Source organism: Camelus ferus, chromosome 4, assembly GCF_009834535.1.
Source record: "Camelus ferus isolate YT-003-E chromosome 4, BCGSAC_Cfer_1.0, whole genome shotgun sequence".
In the NCBI taxonomy this organism is placed as follows: Eukaryota; Metazoa; Chordata; class Mammalia; order Artiodactyla; family Camelidae; genus Camelus; species Camelus ferus.
The window spans coordinates 46119926-46138540 of NC_045699.1; the positions used below are offsets into that span (position 1 = coordinate 46119926).

At 49.9% G+C, this 18615-nt stretch overlaps 1 protein-coding gene and 1 long non-coding RNA gene across 8 annotated transcripts in view; one reads left to right on the forward strand and one right to left on the reverse strand.

Annotated features, from left to right (window-relative positions):
• Positions 1 to 10252, forward strand: part of LOC106729685 — a 42649-nt gene extending 32397 nt beyond the window's left edge. For 2 of the 5 annotated variants that reach the window (XR_004319342.1, XR_004319344.1), the window contains 3 exons: positions 559 to 756; positions 1940 to 2058; positions 3027 to 4980. This is a non-coding gene — a long non-coding RNA (uncharacterized LOC106729685). Of the gene's footprint in view, positions 1 to 558; positions 757 to 1939; positions 2059 to 3026; positions 4981 to 9616 lie in introns of those variants that run through there. The other 3 variants (XR_004319343.1, XR_001366098.2, XR_004319345.1) reach the window with 2 other exon arrangements.
• Positions 1 to 18615, reverse strand: part of GABBR2 (gamma-aminobutyric acid type B receptor subunit 2) — a 352698-nt gene that overhangs the window by 21189 nt on the left and 312894 nt on the right. The window lies entirely within an intron of this gene.

Genomic DNA, 18615 nt, shown 5'->3' on the forward strand with positions numbered 1-18615 from the left:
CCCTGTCCTCGTGGGTCTTCCATTCTAGTAAGATCAGGATGGTTCCATGAGAGGTGACCTCAGAGGGGGAGTGGGCTGGCCTCAGCCAATAAGAGCCACCCTAAAACACCAAGAGCTGCCTTGTCACGAGTGACAACAGTGTGCTAGTTGCTAAGCTGTGAGCTCTACACATGTTATCTTGTCGATGCTTTATAAGGATCCAACAAGGCGTTAACCTCACTTTACAGACGAGGAAACTGAGGCAGAGAGGTTAAGTAATGCCCTAATCTCCAACCAGTACGTGTCAGAGCTGAGATTCAGACCCAGGTCTGTCTGACTCTCAAACCAGCGTTCGTTCCTTCCTCACCATGTGTGTCCCCCAGCCTGCCCTGCCTTTCACATGCCAAGGAGACAGTGGGTATAAACCTGTTCTACAAACTGTGAGGTGCTGCTCGTGGGAGGAATGACTTAAGTGCTAAACGTTCGATAGAGGCCTCCCTGAAGCCCCGGAGCTCTGCGAAGGCTGTGCTTTGGTGCTGCATGAAATCAAGCTGATAAAATGCTCTTTCTGCCTGACAGGGCGCAGAGCCCAGCAGAGCAGCCACGCCTGTCTGTGATGGCCGGAGGCTGCAAGGGCTCACACCTGCCTCCTGGTCCAGCCGCCGCTCAGCGGGAGGCTTGCAGACGCTGCCCGGGAAAGCCTCCCCCATCTGTGCAGCAAAAGGAGAGCAGCTGGCCTGAGAGTCCCTCTGCATGATGCAATTATTCACAATGTAGGTCAGTGGCCCCTGCAAACATCCGGCTTTGTCAGGCTGCACAAAACAGACAGGCAAGGATACGGACCTGGCTTGAGGCGTTGACGCCTGAAAGGTCAAAGGCCTGGATCCTGCTCTAGACTTGCTGGGTGACCTTGGGCAAGTCCTCACACTTTTTTTGACCTCAGTTTCCCATTTCTCAGCAAATAAGCCCGTGGGTTAATTTACAGGATAACTAATGTGATTGTGAATAACTGAGGGATGACTATATTTGTCCTGTGTTCCCTCATCAGAATCGACTCAGTATCTCTCATGTGCCTGCTGTGTGCCCGGCTCGATGCTGGGGTCCAGTTCTGAGACCTCACAATGCTTGCCTTCTTGGAGCATGCATTTCAGTGGAAGGTACAGGAGGTTGACAGGAGCTCTGAGCAGAGGGGTGATAGGTGTTCCTAAAGAGAAGGACAAGGCGCTGTGAGGGCCTGCTTCAGGTCAGGTAGTCTGGGAAAAGCTCTTCTTAAGTGGTGACATGTAGTCTGAGACCTGAACTGAACAGCGGGAAGACCAACCATGTGAAAACCTAGTGGGGAGCATTCCTGGGAGTGGGAGCAGCGCACAGGCAGGACCTGAAATGGCAAGGACTTTGCCAGCACTTCTTTGAAGGAGTGGGTGCCTTCCACCTTCTGACCAGCTCCCAGAAGTGGGCTCTCGGAACTTTCTTCCCGAGCCATTTCTGCCTCTTTTTTAAATTTCAAACTTGATTTTTAAAATATGTGGTAAAATTGGTAGGTTTTCCTACTGGAGGTTATATACGTGTATATAAATGTGAGTATGAAAGTGTGTGGTGGTGGGAGGAGGGAGGATGTCTGACCTTTCTGGGCTGAGTTTCAGTCTTGAGATGCTTCTCTTTTCCTGGGAAGGCAGGTGCGTTGACACCGCCTCTTTTGGGGGAGATGCCAGAGGTTGTCCCATCAAGGAAGCCTGGGCAGGGAGGGAAAGGCCACTGGGGTCAGATTCCCAAGTCCATCACTTGCCAGCTGTGTGACTTTGAACTTATCTCTAAGCCTTTCTGAGCCATGATTTCCTCATCTGCAACCTCCCCGGGTTGGCAAGATGATCAAAAGAGGTAACCGGTGTGTTTAGCAGGCTTTTGAGACTGGAAAGCCCACTCCTTATGTGTAGACCATCATCATTATCTCCAACCGCAGAGTCACAGAGCGCTGGAGCCGGGAGGAGCTTTCCAGATCCCTCCGGGGCTGGGCCGCTTATCTCAACAGCAGCAGTCACACATCTCTGAGGCAACAAAGCTCGAAGCTGTCATTTCAAAGTAAGAATTTTTTTGAAATGTTTGATTATGAGTCTGGGTGAATTTTTTCAGAATCCCAGATTGAAGGGACCTGTGAGATCACCCACCAAGGTTTCTCCCCAGGGCCACTTCCGGCAATTATTCTCTTTGGAGGGGGTGTAAATCTTTGTTGTGAGGGGCTGTCCTGTCCAGTGCAGGGCACCCAGAACTCCTGGCTCCTGGATGCCATGAACACCCTCTAGTCACCATGTCAGCCAGTCTCCCTCCCCTGGCTCCCCATTTCTAAACACTAAGGGGGTCGTGCCCTAGTCCAATTCCTCTTTTTATAGATGGAGAAACTGAGGCCCAGAAAAGGACTCATAGCAAGCAGTGACTAAGTGGAGACCTGGGTGCAGGTGTTCTGACCTTGGCCCCATGCCCTGTGCACTGGACCATGCTGCAGGTTGGCACAGGGGGAACCAGCCTTGTGGGCTGCTCACCAGCCAACATTTATTGGGACTTACCATTCGCAGGTGCCAGGCAAGGCCAAGTCAGCCCCCTGGAGCTGGCCTGTAGGCCAACCCCTGGCTTTTGGACTGTGCACTCTTTCTTAGGTGTCCCTGGGGCAGTGTCTAGAGCAGCAGTCATGGGTCCAGAGCCACTTGCCCTAACCTCCCTGGCCACATCCTTATGGAGCCATGCTTTGCGGAGGGGAGAGGAAGTGGGGGAGGTGGTTGGGACCTGGCTGAGGAGGGCAAGGAGCCCTGGTTGAGCATTAGGATGCCAGTGGGCCAGTGGGACCCTCGCCTGGTCCTGTTCAGAGAGGCATCCTGAGTTTGACCTTGGAATCCAGAATGAAGTTCTGTGGCTATGTAAGGGTCATAGCTGGGGTGAGGATCATCTTGGGGAAGTTAAGGGCTGACAAGTGCAGTAATAGGTCCTAACACTTCTAGCCTTTTGCAGCTCACAGATGTATTCATACTAGGATTTCTCTTTGATTCTGACCCCAGGAGCCAGGAATTTTGCACACATGTTACAAGTGAGGAAACTGAGGCTCAGAGAGGATGAGAGACTTGCTTAAGGTGACAGAGTAAGTCCGAGGCAAAACCAAGCCAGACTTCTTTCCTGCAAAGCAGGTGAGGACATCTCAATGTCTGAGGCCTTGCTCTGTCCCCCTCCCTGTGAAAGCAGGCCTTCGGGGCACCCCTACTCTCCACGTGCCTGTGCCTGAGGCCTCTGGGGCAAGCCTGGAGCAGGAAGAGCTCACAGGCATTGCTGCTGAACCCGAAGCCAAGAGGTGCTTGTTCATGGGGGGCTTTCACGAGGCAGCCTGTGAACAGGTGATGATACTGCCGCGTCCCAGGCGTCAGCCTCATGGTTTGCAGCGACCTCCTGGCACCAGGGTGGCACGTCGTGCACTTTTCAGTGAGCCTGACCATGCTGGGTAATGAGAGACCAGTGCCAGAACATGCACTTCCCCAGACGGAATGATGACCCAGTGACTGGAGACAGGGAGGTGGCTCCACACGTCCTTGAGAGAGTCACCAGGGAGTGGCTGGGCACCAGGATGGGGAGTCTTCCTGCGGCTCTAGAGCAGAGAGAAACTCCTGCGCCTCAGGCGTTGTGCGGGCCACAGATGTGTTTTACTTCACCTAATGGTGCTTAAAATTTTTAGACTTCATAGTCAGTATTTAAACTGACTCAGTGATTTCACACGAACACCCAGATTTCTGGCTTCTTCTGAAATGAGACACCCGGCAGCACAGGGCCTGTCTGTGTGCACGTCACCGCTCACGAGCTGGGCTCCTGCCACCATCCTGCGTCTGGGCTGCCTGTCCACACGGCTCGTCCTGGTTCCAGAGTCAAGTGAATGCTTGGAAGGGCTTCTAACTCTAAGGACATTTTTGAAGTGAGTGTGGCTACTGTTCTCAAGTTAGTTAAAGAACTGGAGAGAGTGAAGTGGTGACTGAAAGCAGTTGATGTGGGTGAGGACAACTCTACCTCAGTGTTGGAGAAACTGCTGCTGTTTTAGCAACTGGATGAGAATTCCCTTCTCGGGAGCCACGACTTGGTGGAAAGTGAAGCTCTGGGAAGGCAGGTGCCACTGGCACCACGTGTACAGAGGAGGCCAAACCCACCCTGGGAGCCGGTGGGACACTGTCTGCTCCAGAGAGAGAGCAGAGAGCAGCAGGACGGAAGCTGGCTGGACCACACGCTCCTTCCCCACAGACTTCTGCACCTTCAGGAAGTTCTACAAAAATTCAGGACATGTTTGATGGGTGAGATGGGAAGAGGGATGACCCTGGCAAAAGGACTGGGACTTGTTCCGGGGTGATGTGGGGTGGAAGAGAGATGGTATCCGTGAACCAGGAGCTGCACTGTGCCCACCAGGAAGGCTGGGATCGGGAGGAAATTTCTAGCAGGCTCGGGATGTCCTCCCCACCTTGGGGGTTGAGGCAGTACTTCCCAGATCTCACGGCCCACAAGGGCCCAGCTGACACTGGGATATGTGGAAATATGGGTTAACTATTCATATGATCACCTGATTTTTGTAGAAGCAGGGTTATTGACTGGAAATGTCTGTGGGCCAACCCTGGGCAAGCAAGCTCCTTCCCCTCTCAGTGCTGACATCTGGTGAGCCCGGGGTGGCCACACCCGACGGGAAGCACAGGCCCCTGGTCGGCTGCCTGGAGTCTGGCTGCACCCACCCTCAGCAGGACCAGGGTGCCCACCACCCTGAGAGCAGAACCTGGCTTTCTTCCTGTGGTCCTGGGACCAACCTGGGTGTCTGGGCCTCTGCCTGTCAGGGTAGGGGTGGGGGTGGGGGGAGTGAGCAGAACAACGGAAGGAGAGCAGACAGGAGAGAACAGAAGAGAAGGGAGACTTGTGTCCCTCAGCACAGACACGGTACAGTGTTGTTGGAAATTAAGTCCTGAGAATAAACAAAAACAAGAGTTGAACGAGTCAACAGCCACTGGGTTTGAGCACTAACTGGAAAATGACTGAGGAAGAAACCCCTGACCCCGTCTCTGCTTGCTGACCCCGTCTCTGCTCGCTGACCCCGTCTCTGCTCGCTGACCCCGTCTCTGCTCCCTGACCCCTACTCTCCTGCCTAGTTACTCCGCCGCCCCCGCTGGGCCCCAGCCTGGTCGAAGGCTCCTTCCTGCTTCCTGTTTCTCAAGTGATTTGGCCCCTTTCTCTTGCCTGTCAGTGCAGCTTTCTGAAAAGGGTGCCTGTACCCCTACCTACATTCTTTACCTCCCAACACTCACCCCCAAGCCACTGCAGTGCTCCCCGTGGACTCCGCGACCTCCTAGTGGCCAAAGGCAGGGGACCCCGTTTAGTTCTCTGCTCCCGGAGGCCACCTGAAGGCATCTTGCTCTCACTTCCAGCCCTGCCCTCTCCCGGTTCTTTGATTCTTTGCCCTCTGACCCCTCCAACTTAACATTTCTCAGTCAGAACTCATTACTTTCTCCCTTAAACCTTCCATCCCTCCTGGGTTTGCTAACTCAGAGACCTGCCTCACATCCACCCAGGTCAGGCCGGAATCTGGGCTGCCTTCCAGGACCTCGCTACCTCTCATGCCCTTTGCTCTCACTCATCTCCTTCCCGCCCCAGCTCCTTCTCCATGCTGCTCCGGAGCAATCTTCTACATTAAGGCGATCCCACACTCAGAGACCCTCAACAGCTTCTCAAACCGTAGGAAAGTCACTCAGACCCACAAACCGGGCTTCATGACCCTCTGTGATCAGATTCCGCATATCTGACCAGCCCTGCATCCCATGACCCAACCTCACCCACGGCCCAGCCCCATAATCTCCCTCTGGGTCCTGTACTCAGCCTTTTCCTCGTCCTGGGATGCCCTTCCTTCAGGCCTTTCTCCATCTTTGCAATCTTTCTAGGTCCTCTCACCTGGAGTCCTCCCCTCTGAGGCCCCCTGTGCTTCCTGCCTCTCTCTTTGGGGAGGACTGTGGCCTCGTGCTGGAGACACCTGTGTGGGAATTTTTCCTCTCCTCTACCTCCCCCACCCCTTTACCACATGTGCTTCCTCTGTCGCCCTGCACATGCTGACTGCTCACTGTGTGCCACATTCTGAGCTAAGCGTGTTGGGTACCCTGTCCCATTTCCTCTAAACAATCACACAGGAGTGAGGTCTAGTATGACCCCCATTTTAGGGGATGCTGAATGAGGCTCGGATCAGCCGAGCCACAGGCTCAAGGTTACACAGGCATTCAGTGACAGCTGGGACTTGAACTTCCCAAAACTTTGCTTTAGACCATAAATCCAGAACTACCCAAAAAGGTGCCCTGGTCACTGGTGTGCCAGCAGCAGGTTACAAATGTCCCAGGATGGTGTGCTTTCCTCTGCCTGGGGCACAGGGCTGGGGCCAGGCACCTCCAGCCACAATCAGCTTCTGTGGTCACCCTCATGCTTGAGAACATTGCTTCCTGTGAGCGCCATGATGTGAAAAGGAGGCGAAGCCCTGCCCTAAGCTAGACTTGGTCACAGCCCTGAGCCGGGCCAGGGCAGCGCCTTCCTGGAACCTTCAGCCTGGCCTGGGAATACCTGCTGAAGCCCACTCCCCGCATCCTGCTCTAGGCCAGCACTCCCAGGCCAAAGGGCCTCCACGTGGGGGCAACTGTCCCTGGCCTGGGATGAGATCTGTCGCCCCATACATAAGAGGAGCTCTCGGGGGGCCCTGCCCAAGCTGCCCAGCTCAGTCCTTGGCCGGGGTGGCACGTCCCCTGCCCAGCCCTCAGCCCTCCCAGCCCAGACCTCGAGGCAGCTAAGCTGGTGCTGCTCAGCCCTGGCCTGGCCATGCCCACGTGGTATCTCTCATCACCCTCTCACCGCGGTCTGCTGCTAACTCAGGGCAAGACCTGGCTGGTGGTTCACAGAGACTCCCTGCTCTCAAGTCCAAGGCCACCTTGGTGTGAATAGGGAGGTGACAGAACTAGAGCGTGAAGATGCTCTAAATCAGGAAGCTGGAGCATTGGGATCCTGGACAGAACTACTATACTCCCCTGCTGCTGTGCTCGGCACTCAGTTTTACGGTTTTCAGTATCATTAGATCTGCCTAACGACGCGAGGAGTTTAGTAGGGCCATTAGCCTTGCTGCTATTTTGCGTAGAACAGGAATAGGCTAACCCAAGGCCACACAGCAAGAAATCCAAGGCCCTTGCACTTGAGTCCGGGGTCCTGACTCCTAGCCCAGGGCCCTCCATTGTTCGTGCTTCTCCATGAAACTCTGGCTAGTTCTGGGAGTCCCAGCTCACCAAAGAGAAAGGAAGGTGGCGCTTGGACGAGGCTAAAGTGCTCCCCCTGTTCTCCTCTGTATCTCAGATTTTACAGTTTGCCCATGGTGAAAAGGCAGCAGGGGACCCCACAGTGCCCTGGCGTAATGGACAGCCACCTGCCTGGCCTCTGGGCGAGGGTTCTGGCCCAGGGCTGTCACACGCTCAGTCTGAGCCCCAGGTTCTCCTCTGACACATGCTGGAGTCACCTGCTTTGGGGGTTGTTCTGAGCATCGAGCAAGAGCATGGTAATAAAAAAGACTACAAAGCCGAGGTGCACGCGCCCCATGCTAATACATGTGAGAACAACGCATCCATTTCATTCGCCTGTTGCCTTTCAAGGAGGCGAGCGTACTGGGAGCCCCAAAAGTGCAGTGTTGCAAAGACTGTTCCAAAATAGGATGTTGTAACTGGTGCTGCTGCCATGGCTGGCTGTGCGCCGGAATCCCTGGGCAGCAACGGGCCGGGAGAGTGCACGCCCCTCCCTCACTCTGCAGGGGCTTGTTTTCTGGGCCAGTTTCTGCACTGCCAGTGCTTTCTCCTCTGCACCAGTGATGGAGTTGCCAAGGTGAACGTGACACTCCAATTCACGTAACTAAAAGCTGCTCTCAACTCATTGCACACACACCCATTAGCAACAAATACATATATAAATAAAAGTCTCCTGAGGTCACACCAAGTTTGTAGAATCACACAACTTTTGGGCTTAAGGAGACTCAAGCGTCTTCTTTCACTTCACTTCTTTAGTGTGCAGTCCACACCAAGCACTCATCCAACCTTTTCTGCACTGGGGATGGGACACTCCCTACCCTCTGAGGAAGCCTGTTCACTTTTAGATAAGCCAGGCTAAGACCTGAACGTCCTTCCCCATCCTATGCTGAGACCTGTATTCCCAGGACTGCTCCCGCTGGTCCTGGCTCTGCCGTCCAGGGCCCTGCCGGTCATGACTCCTCCCTTGGCTCCAGGAAAGCCCCTCTGAGCCTTCTCTTGGCTGGGTTGACACCAACCCTTCCTACATGACACAGTTTTTTATTCTTTGCTCATCCTGGCCACCCTGCATCTTGTCACCGTCTCCAGAGGGTCTGGGGTCTGGGGTCCAGATGAGAACACAAGTCTCCAGGGGGGTCTGAGTGGGTGAGACTTGTCTCCTCCCCACGCCTGGGGTCCTGCTCTCCCAGGGCGGCCCCGAGCCTGCAGCGGCTACTGTGAGCCACGCCACAGCATGGCGCTTGGCAGTCCACACCGTCAGTGTCCTCAGTGAGGGGACTACTGGTGCTTGAAACAGACAGACAGACAGACAGACAGACACACACACACACACACACACACACACGTCTGGTGTTCCTTGGGGATCTAAGGAACCCTAGGTCACGTGAAGCAGGCCCCTGAGGGTTTTCTCTGCTGTCTCTGCTGAGAAATGCACTGGCGGCCTCCCTGTCATCCCTCTTGGCACTTTAGGGTCTCCTTTTCTGTGCGGGATGTGCTGCCTAGTGTGCAATTCCAAAAATAGGCCAGCAAAGGTTACTGAGAAGTGGCCTTAATGGTCTCACTGAAAAATAACTTAAAAGACCCAAATGAGAGGAGGGAGTAGGCAATCCAGAGATGAAATGGGTTCAGGGGAATAAGAACAGGAACGTAGATTTAAGGAGGGTTGAAGTTGTACATTTTTCCTATGAACCAAAGAATGTGGTATGGCTTTGGCACAGCATGAAGTAAACATATAATCACTTCTAACTTTAACTTAGTGTTTTTCACATATATGATCACATCTGCCCCCTAACACTCCCATGAAAGATAGGACAGGAAGTACTAGCCCTGTTTTACAGATGAGGAAACTGAGGCTCAGAGAGGTGAAGTGGACTGACCAAAGGGAATGAAGGACTGGCAGAGGCTAGCACTCCCGGGACATCCCATCTGCTCACCCACAGTTCTGAGCCCCTGTACAGTTAGGTGGGAGTCGCATGGCTAATTCTGGCCAATGGGCAGTGGGCTGGAGTGACATTTGACCTCTGTGGCCTGAAGCATAGAAGAGCTGTTTGCAAGATCTGCGTGCTGCCTTGTGTTGGGGCCCAGATCACAGAGCTGCCTCATGGGAGACAGTTGCCTCGGAGACCACCTGGATTCACAGGTGGGCTTTATAGGACTGAGAAATAGAGCTTAGCTGCCAAGATTTAGGGCTTCATTATTACCTCAGCCTCTTCCAGCCTATCCTGGCTAATGTGGAAGGGCAGTTATTAGTTTTTACATTATCACGTGTCAGGCCCTGTGCTCAGGACTTGCACATGTTTCTCCCCGCCCCCATGCAGTCCTTGAAGCTGTTGTGAGACAAGGATAATTCTTGCTCTTTACTATATGGGAAAACGGAGACACGGAGAAGCAAAGCCGCTTGCCCAGGATCACAGAGCCACTAAGGTGTGGACTTGGAAGCCGAATCTGGGTCTGATTGGAAAGCCTCGATGAACTCTGGTGATGTGCAGAAACAGATGGCTATTGTGTCCCAACACCCTGTTGGGCTAAATGCTTTCTTTGAAGATGGAAGATTGCACAGACTGCTTTTCTCATTCAGATTTGATGCCTGAGTAAAACCCTTGTGCTGTGATTTATTATAGCAACACTGATTTTCCAATTTTAAGACAACAATGCAGCATGAAATAAAATGAAAAGAAAACACTGAAACATTTGAAACCTTTGCTTTTGATCCTTATTGTGTCTTGCTTGAGCTGTTCAGGGCCTGCCTCCTCTTCCCCTCCTGCCTCCATTCATCCCCCACCGTTCCCCAGTTCTGAGGCTCTGCCTGAGCCACCTTTCTAAAGCGGAGTCTGTCTATGCTCCCTCCAGCTCAAAAGCCACAAAAAGGCTCTTCATCCTCCAGCAGCACTTCCTAAATTACACTCCTCAGAATATGTAAATGTAAATATGCTATAGCCTACAAATAAAAAGAGTTCCATGGCCAAAGATGTTTTGGAAATGCTAATTTAAATGTTTTTATTATTAAAAATTAAAATGAAAAAATTTTAGTTAAAAGTTTTTGGGTAAACTTCAGGACTTTTCAGAGTCTTTAACATACTAAAGCCCATACATTGTATATTTCCAAGAGGCAGATACATCATTTCTGGGATTTCTTAAACTTTTGGACCATGAAATCTCCCCATTCCCTTTTATTTGGGGACAGCTAATGGGATTAGTATTCCATGCTGTATACTGGGGGATGATGCTGGCTTTCAGGGTAAAGTCTGGACTTCTCAACTAATATTCAGGGCCTCCCAGGATCTGTTGCCTCCGTCTACCCCAGGGTTCAGCTCCTCTCGCTCCCTCCACCTGGGACATCTTACTGTTTATCACTGAGGGGTAGGTCGTGTGATCTCTGAGCTGTGACCTGGAGGGGAAACAAGGGTTGTGGAACAATGTCAGAAACTTAACACAACACAGCCTCTATTTGGGAGAATGTTAAAAACACTCGATTAGTGACGTGGTTGAGATGAAAATGGGAATGATGATTGTGCAACTAATTGAAAGCCATGTGTTTACCGAGGCTCAAAGAATCCCTTTTAGAAGTGGGAACTGGGCCCTCATGTGCCAATGAACAAGGCAAAATGGGTGCATGCTGGAAACAAAAAGCACCAAGATATGCTGGGCAGAACCAAAGATATTAACGTAATTAATAAAGTAATTAACATGCACAGGAACGAAAAAGCTGCCAGGAGGCTGATAAGAGAGGGTTATTAAAAAAGAATGAGCGGTGTAGTAGGGAAGTGAAATTAAGTTTTGCATTTCTTTTTCATCATGGACCCCCAAAATATTCTATGAGTAATAAATAGGCCTTGATTTACTGCAAAAATACCAATGAGGCTGGGGCCAGAATTTGCTGTTGACCCTCTCCCTTGCAAAATAAACAGACCACTCACTCACTCACTCAGTCAGCCAGTCACTGAGAATGGAGGGGGACCTACACCCAGTGGTGTAGCTGAGGGCAAGGTGGTTAAAGATGTCAGACCAGGGGCCAGACTGCCTGAGCTCTAGTCCCAAGTCTGCCACTTAGAAACGCTGGAACCCTGCAGGAGCTATTTAGCCTCATTGTTGCCATCTGTAAAATGGGTCTAAACACAGTACCTCCTCATAGGATTGAGGATTAAATATACTGATACGAGTAAAGCCCCTAGACCAGTGCCTGGTCCAAGTGAATGGCTCAGACAGGATCAGCTGTTACCATTATCACCACCAACGCCCCCCACCCCATGCCATGGCAGTTTACCCAAGCTCCCTGTTAACATATACATTCAGAAAATATTTCAAAGGATTCATTAAGAAAATCAGACCAAACTCATGTCCCTTCTTGTCATTTCTCCTCTGTCTGGTCCCCAGAGAGTTCAGAGGAAGGTGGAAACAGGCACACGAGGGTTGGTTTAACTGGGAGCTTATCCTCAGTCAATTCTCTGGCTCAGGGACTTTGGGCAAGACTATTTCCCCAACATGGAAACAAGGGTCTGTTTATGAGATTTCTTAGGTCATTCAAGCTCTGAAATGCTATGCATCAACATTAGTCATACAGGCAAGAATCTATTGCAGAGAGCAAAAACAACCCTCCTTAGAGGCACCTTCTCCTCCTCCTCCTTGGCTGTTTTTCAGCTCTATTCCTGGCACTGGGGTCCTCCTGGGCCCTCAGGCTGGGAGCTGCAGAGTCATCGAGCTACTGTGCCTCCCTTATCTACACGTCCACCCGCCCCGAGCCCTGGGTCTTGGACCTCTGCCAATCTCAGCAACAGGGAACCTCGGTCCCAGCCCTTGGGGCTCAGGCTCTTGGGTCCTCACTGCCCCACTTCCCCAGCCTGTCCCTCCGCCAGGAGAGATCTGTCTCCCCTGAACCCAATTTTCTCCTTTTCTCAAATTGTACTGAAAACATTTTTTCCCCAAACACATTGAAAGACTAAATAGTACAGCGAACACCTGTGCACTCTCCTCCAGGAGTCAGAAATGGCTAACATTTTGCCACAATCTGCTCTCTCTCTACACACACACACACACACACACACACCCCTCCTCTCTAAACCATCTGAAAGTAAATTTCAGACTCACTCTAGTTCTGAATGAATGAGTACATAGTCCTAAATAACCACAATATTATCATACCTAAGAAAAGTAACAACCACCTCATAATATTATCGGAGAGCCAGGGTGAAATTTTATTAAGACCTCGTTGTGTTGTTCCGCTATTGAAATTCCTTTAATGGCTCCCTATTGCCTCCACATTATGGTACAAGCTCCCTCCAGCTCTGCTCTTACTTCCTACCCACAAGCAGCCAGATCCAACTGACTCTCGAACTTTCCCCTAAACATACCCTCCAGTTTCCTGCTCATGGGTTTTCATCCTGGAATGCCATTGCCTCCAATATCTTCTTGAGGTTTTGCCCATCATATAAAGCTTAAAATTCCATGCTGTCCAAGGAAACTTTAAAGGTTTTATTCTACTTGAAATGCATCTTCCTTTCCATATCTCTGTAACACGTGGGAAGCTAGTGTGATAACATATTTCATACAAGGAGGAAGGCAGAGATGAAAGTCTTACATAAAAATGGAATTGATCCCTGATCAAACTGTGCCTGAATTCCTAATTACCACTAGAACCTTCCAGGTTGTCAATATGTTCTCTCTACTGTGCACTCCAATTTGAGTTACTTGCAGTCAAAAACATCCGAATGAGTACTGTAGAGACTAGGGCTGATGATCCTTCAGCCTTCTAAAGCTGTGATGCAACAGTAGAAAAATACAACGCATTATGCCCAGTTGCATCAGACACTTGCTGTTCCCTAAGACCACTTCCCCCTCTTACTACCCTTGTTTTGGAAGGCTTGTCACCTGGAATGCTCTTGTATACCTTGTCCTGTCTTCAAAAAATGAGATAAAATTCATACAAAAACTCACTATTTTAGCCATTTTAAAGTGTACAAGCAGTGGGTTTTAGTATGTTTACAATGTTGTTCAACCATTACTACTATCCAATTCCAGATAGTTCTTACCACTTCAAAAAGAAATGCCATACCTGTTGGTAGTTACTCCCCATTCCCTGTCCCCAGCCACTAATCTGTCTCTATGGATTTGCCTATTCTGGATATTTCAATAGATTGAATCATACAGTATGTGGCTATTTATTTATTTATTTATTTATTTTTGGTGGGGGTAATTAGGTTGATTTATTTTAATGGAGGTACTGGGGATTGAACCCAGGACCTTGTGCATGCTAGGCATGCGCTCTACCACTGAGCTACACCCTCCCCCAATATTTGGCCTTTTAGTGTCTGGTTTCTTTCACTGAACATAACGTTTTCAAGGTTCATCCACATTGTAGTGTGCACTAGAACTGCATTTCTCTTTATGTCTGAATGATGTTCAATCGTCTGGACATATCACATTATGTTTATCCATTCATCAACTGATGGACATTTGGGTTGTTCCCACTTTTTTGGCTATTGTGAATAATGCTGCTATAAGTATTTACATACACACTTTCACTTCTCTTGAATGAATGGATACCTAGGGGTGGAACTGCTGGGTCATGGGGTAACTCTGTTTAATTTTTTGAGGAACTGCCAGACTGTTTTGCATAGCTCGAGTTTTCTTTAGCTCTGTAAGCCCTACTTGTCCTTTCAAGACTTTGGGGAAAAGCACATCTCCCCGCTTTTTAATGAAACATTTCTCAGGGCAGAATGACTAGCTACCTCCTCTGTGATCCCCTAGGGCTGGGGGCTAAGCTTTTCCAGCACTTACCACTGCACTGACAGGTCAATTTACCCATCTGTCCCCCCTGGACTAGGAGAGTCCTAAGAGCAGGTCTTGTGCCTTATCCATTGCTGGGCACAAAGTGAATGCCCAGCAAATGTGGGTCTGGTGAATGAGTGAACGGCACATGTCTCTAGTGGCCTCATGGTACAGCTCAGCTTCACAAGGGTTTCTTCACAACAGAGCTAGGCTGTGCTGAGATCCTCCTGGATGAGGGAGTGAGAGCGAGTGGGTGGAGCAGAGGATGTGGACGTGCGAGAAGGCACGTGGAGAGGGGTTGAGGGTGTGCATGCGGGGATGCAGTTCGACAACACATGCTTGAGTTCAGAGACTGCCTTGGAGCAAGCCGAATGAGACTGATCCAACTGGCTTATCCTAGAAGGGGGAAGTGAGGACAATAGACTTGGACAAAAAGGCAGTTAGGATGCCTGACCACAGGCAGGTGCTTGAGATAATAACAGTAACAGGCCTCAAGCTGGGGTAGAGCTCTGCTCCTTAGGAAGCAATTTCCCATCCATTATCTCATTTGAGAGTCAGCATGGGGCGTGGAAGGAGCATGGCTTTGGGGACCTGTGGCCTGGCTTAGAGCCTCTGAGACCCCCTTGTGGTCCAGAGTCCATCACTTGACTCCATGCATCTCCAGGTGCTCACCTGCAAAACGGGAAGAGAACTCTCTCCGCTCAAGGTGATCGTGAGGATTAAGTGAGTGGAGTCAGCGGAAATGCATTAGAAGGTGTAAATCCACTCCACTGGCAGCAACATTGCTCCTTGAGACCTCCCTGGGAGGTGGGCAGGGTAGTTATGTTAATTTCCCTGTGGAGTCAGGAAGGTCTGAGTCAGGGAGTGGGAACAGAAGTCACAATGATGGGACTCCTGTGTGTCAGACTTAGTGCTAGGCACTCGAACATGTGACCCCAGTCAGTGTTCATGGTAAATCTGTAAGGGAGAAATGGATTTTCCTTATGGGCACTTAGGCTCAGAGAGGGTGAATCACTCACCCAAAGCCACACAGCTAGGAGGTGGCAGAATATAGATTAAAACCTTGGATCATAGTGTTTATGGCTACTTCATTATTCCTCCAAAGCCCAGTGCAGGAGCCTGGGTTGGTGAATACATTCCATTTCCTTGGCATGTGAATGCACTTCCAGAAGGCTGCCATATATATTTAATAATTGATACGAACATGCAATCTCTCGTCAGCATGCTTCCCGTCTGCTGTAAGACACAGATAAGAAAGAAAAGCTGAGCAGACGCAGGAAAAATCCTCCACACCCGCTGGCAGAAATCACTCCGGCCCGGAGTTACCTTTCTCAACTTAATTCTCTGAGCCTTCTGTGTCTGACTCATGTAAGAAAATGACTTCTTGGGTGAAATATTAAAACGCCATGCGTGGATGTTCATAGTCTCGCTCTGGCAGCTCTGGCAATAATGGCTTGGAGGAACGGGCTCGGCAGCCTGCATCTGGGAGTACAGATTTGATTCCTTTGAGATTCCGAAGCCAGGAGCACACTGGGCTGGGCTCAGGGGGCCCATGACAAGGAGTCAGACACAGGAAAATGGCAAGATGAGGGACCAGCTCTGAGAGGGCCCAGGGGCAGGGCCATCAAGGACCAGGTAATAAATAATGCTCCAAGTAATAGCTAACCTTCACTGGGCGCCCTCCACATGCGGGGTGAGTCCTTCATAGGCACGCTGTCCCTTCTAATCCTCGCCGAAGCTCTCTGAGGTGGGCGTTATTAGTATCTAGACCCATATTGTGGATGAAGAAACTGCGGCTCTCACAAGTTAAGTCACTTATTGTATTAGTTTCCGAGGGTTGCTAAACTAATATCCATAAACTGGGTGGTTTAAAACTAATAGAAATTTATCCTTAGACAGTTCTGGAAGCCAGAACCTGGAAATCAAGGCGCTGGCTAAAGCTGCGCTCCCTCTGGGGGCTCCAGGGGAACTCCTGTGCCTCTGCTGCTTCTGGGAGCTCCGGGCGCTCCCTGGCTTGTGGCTTCATCACTCTGGTCCCTGCTTCCACTGTCATCTGACCTTCTCCTCTGGGTCTATGTCCTCTCCTCTTCTGCTTCTTTTAATGACACTTGCCATTGGATTTAGGGCCAATCTGGGTAATCCAGGAGATTTCATTTTAATATTTTTAATTTAATCACCCTTGCAAAGACCCTTTTTCTAAATAAGGTTGCACTCACAGGTTCTAGGGGAAAGACGTTGACATATCTTTTTGGGGGTCGCAGTTCAACCCACGACACATACCTAACTGTATACAGTAAGCGGCCGAGCTGGGATCAGAAGTTAAGCCTGACTCCACAGTCCAGTTCCTTGACCACAACGGGCTAAATGCTGTGTGACTGTGACCATGCTGCTTAACCCCTCTGTGCCTCAGCTTCCTCACCTGTAGACTAGGGGTAACAATGGTAACTACTGCATGGGTGGTATGGGTGGTTGTGAGGATTAAGAGAGCCAATAAAGGAAAGCACCTGGAACGATGTCCTAGCACACAGTATGTACTCAGCAAAAGCTGCCGCTGTTACTATTTTTGCTGTTAAACCAAGACCAAGCAGCTTCTTTGGAGTCCTGGATGAAGGCTGCACAAACCTGCTACTGAGGATGAGGCTGGACTGGGAGGCAGTGCTCTCAGATCTGAATTTGCTCGGTTTGAACATCTGCTCACAAGTGCTTCGCTCTTACGAAACATCAACCAGAGAATCACAGATGTGAGAGAGATTTGAACATCTATAAGAGAGCATTATGCACAGTGGATGCTAATAATCTTGAAAGCATCGATGAAGGAAATTTCTTTAAAACAAAACTAAGTAAAACACAGGATTGATGTGAAAAGATGCAGGAAGTATGAATAGACCAACAGAACGATCCAAGCAGAATCGATCCCTAGTCATCTAGCAGCACATGGCCTGGGCTGGGTGTTTCCAGTTGCAGGCAATCAGTTCACCTCTCCAGTCTCAGTTTCCTCATCTCTAAAACAGTGATGTCAAGGTGCTTGGTAAACTGTGCATGCAGTAGAAATGCAGGCACCCATTATTACAGTATGTATTTGCCAACTGTTGAGTGCCTGTACTCCAGTGGGATAGACCTGGGCTTAGAGCTCCGGTCCAGGGAAGGGTAGGGGAGTGGGTGGGCTGGGCACTAAGAATTGGGATGACGATGCTGCTGTCCCCTGAGCCCTCAGGAGGGGCCCACAGGTTGTGTCAGGGTCTTCTGAACTGAACTGAGCATCTTTGGGTCATGTTAAGCGCTCCATCCTATGTCAGGATCAAAATGACTCAGTATTTGAAGTTTAACCCACTGTCACCTTAGGGAGACACTTCAAGCCAAACAGTGGCAGAAAATAACGAGCATCCCACCAAGTGGCCGGCAGTTCTATTTCGGAGCCACTGTGGGTGGCGAGGTGCCCGGACACTGTGGTTCCCTTGCCCTCGTTGGTTTCTGTGGTCAGTGGCTCCCTGCAATGGCAGGGCAGGTGTTGTTTTAACCCACCTAAAGTTCTGGTCTGCAGCTTGCTCACCCTCTGCCTCTCAGCTCCAATGAAAAATGCAATAGAAGTAGAAATCTCATAGCTTTTCCTTGTTTCCTATTTCTTACTCTCTGTCTTCCACTGGGGAAAACAGTTGTTCAAATGCTGACGAGGGTTTTCAGCAAAACGCGAGACTGGAGGGACTCATTCAGCTCTGTGGGGTCTGCACATGCCAACCTTCCCGTGTAGCCCTCTCCCTGAGTCTGTATTTCCTTTGTCACCATTATGTCTTCCAGCTCAGGTTTAGGGTAGGGGTTGGTAGGGGACCATCTGAACTTCAGATCTCTTGGATTTAGGCTTTTCTTCTCTCATCTTTTAGCCTTAAACATATTCTCCTGAGTCTGTTTCTAACTCTGGTAACCAAAGTGCAGTCCTGGGGCCTTCCTAGACACTGGTGAGGGGTGAGCTCAGAAAGTTTCAACCCTGGCTGCACACCAGAACCCATAGCAATTTCTAAAAAACTCCAGTGTTCGGGCCTCTTTCTAAACCAATTAAATCAGAATTTCTGGGCAATGTGACCCAAGTACAAGTTTTTTTTAAAAGATCTCTTCTGGGGTGATGTGGCCAGGATCTACAATCACACATTTGGCCTATCTTTATGTAAAGAACTCTTATAACTCAACAACAAAAGGATAAATAATTCAACTAAAATGGGCAAAGGACTTAAATAGACATTTCTCCAAAGAAGATATACAAATGGTCAATAAGCACATAAAAAGATGTTAACATCATTGGTCATTTGACTGTCATTCTCATCAAAACTACAATGAGATTCCACTTCACATCCAATAGGATGGCTGTAATCAAAAAGGAAGATAAATGACAAGTGTTGGCAACAATGTGGAGAGATTGGAACCCTCATACATTGCTGGTGGGAATGTAAAATGTTAGACACATGGCACTGTCTAGCAGTTCCTAAAAATGTTAAACAGAATTACCACATAACACAGCAATTCTATATATATATATACACACACACACACACACACATAC